We start from the raw sequence: 1885 nt of genomic DNA on the forward strand, positions 1-1885 counted from the left end.
ACTTGATGTGGTGTTGTGTACTTGTTGAGGCGTTGTGTGTACTTGTTGTGGTGTTGTGTGTACTTGATGTGGTGTTGTGTGTACTTGTTGTGGTGTTGTGTGTACTTGATGTGGTGTTGTGTGTACTTGTTGTGGTGTTGTGTACTTGTTGAGGCGTTGTGTGTACTTGATGTGGTGTTGTGTACTTGTTGTGGTGTTGTGTACTTGTTGAGGCGTTGTGTGTACTTGTTGTGGTGTTGTGTACTTGTTGAGGCGTTGTGTGTACTTGTTGTGGTGTTGTGTACTTGTTGTGGTGTTGTGTACTTGTTGAGGCGTTGTGTGTACTTGTTGTGGTGTTGTGTACTTGTTGAGGCGTTGTTTGTACTTGTTGAGGCGTTGTGTGTACTTGTTGAGGCGTTGTGTGTACTTGTTGTGGTGTTGTGTACTTGTTGAGGCGTTGTGTGTACTTGTTGAGGCGTTGTGTGTACTTGTTGTGGTGTTGTGTACTTGTTGTGGTGTTGTGTACTTGTTGTGGTGTTGTGTGTACTTGTTGAGGCGTTGTGTGTACTTGTTGTGGTGTTGTGTACTTGTTGAGGCGTTGTGTGTACTTGTTGTGGTGTTGTGTGTACTTGTTGTGGTGTTGTGTACTTGTTGTGGTGTTGTGTACTTGTTGAGGCGTTGTGTGTACTTGTTGTGGTGTTGTGTGTACTTGTTGAGGCGTTGTGTGTACTTGTTGTGGTGTTGTGTACTTGTTGTGGTGTTGTGTACTTGTTGAGGCGTTGTGTGTACTTGTTGAGGCGTTGTGTGTACTTGTTGTGGTGTTGTGTACTTGTTGAGGCGTTGTGTGTACTTGTTGTGGTGTTGTGTACTTGTTGAGGCGTTGTGTGTACTTGTTGAGGCGTTGTGTGTACTTGTTGTGGTGTTGTGTGTACTTGTTGTGGTGTTGTGTGTACTTGTTGTGGTGTTGTGTACTTGTTGTGGTGTTGTGTGTACTTGTTGTGGTGTTGTGTACTTGTTGTGGTGTTGTGTACTTGTTGTGGTGTTGTGTACTTGTTGTGGTGTTGTGTACTTGTTGAGGCGTTGTGTGTACTTGTTGTGGCGTTGTGTGTACTTGTTGAGGCGTTGTGTGTACTTGTTGTGGTGTTGTGTGTACTTGTTGTGGTGTTGTGTACTTGTTGTGGTGTTGTGTGTACTTGTTGTGGTGTTGTGTGTACTTGTTGTGGTGTTGTGTACTTGTTGTGGTGTTGTGTGTACTTGTTGTGGTGTTGTGTGTACTTGTTGTGGTGTTGTGTGTACTTGTTGTGGTGTTGTGTGTACTTGATGTGGTGTTGTGTGTACTTGTTGTGGTGTTGTGTGTACTTGTTGTGGTGTTGTGTGTACTTGATGTGGTGTTGTGTGTACTTGTTGTGGTGTTGTGTGTACTTGTTGTGGTGTTGTGTGTACTTGATGTGGTGTTGTGTGTACTTGTTGTGGTGTTGTGTGTACTTGTTGTGGTGTTGTGTGTACTTGTTGTGGTGTTGTGTGTACTTGTTGTGGTGTTGTGTGTACTTGATGTGGTGTTGTGTGTACTTGTTGTGGTGTTGTGTGTACTTGATGTGGTGTTGTGTGTACTTGTTGTGGTGTTGTGTACTTGTTGTGGTGTTGTGTGTACTTGTTGTGGTGTTGTGTACTTGTTGTGGTGTTGTGTGTACTTGTTGAGGCGTTGTGTGTACTTGTTGTGGTGTTGTGTACTTGTTGTGGTGTTGTGTACTTGTTGAGGCGTTGTGTGTACTTGTTGAGGCGTTGTGTGTACTTGTTGTGGTGTTGTGTACTTGTTGAGGCGTTGTGTGTACTTGTTGTGGTGTTGTGTACTTGTTGAGGCGTTGTGTGTACTTGTTGAGGCGTTGTGTGTACTTGTTGTGGTGTT

The sequence above is a fragment of the Taurulus bubalis genome, assembly GCF_910589615.1.
Source record: "Taurulus bubalis genome assembly, chromosome: 10".
In the NCBI taxonomy this organism is placed as follows: domain Eukaryota; kingdom Metazoa; phylum Chordata; class Actinopteri; order Perciformes; family Cottidae; genus Taurulus; species Taurulus bubalis.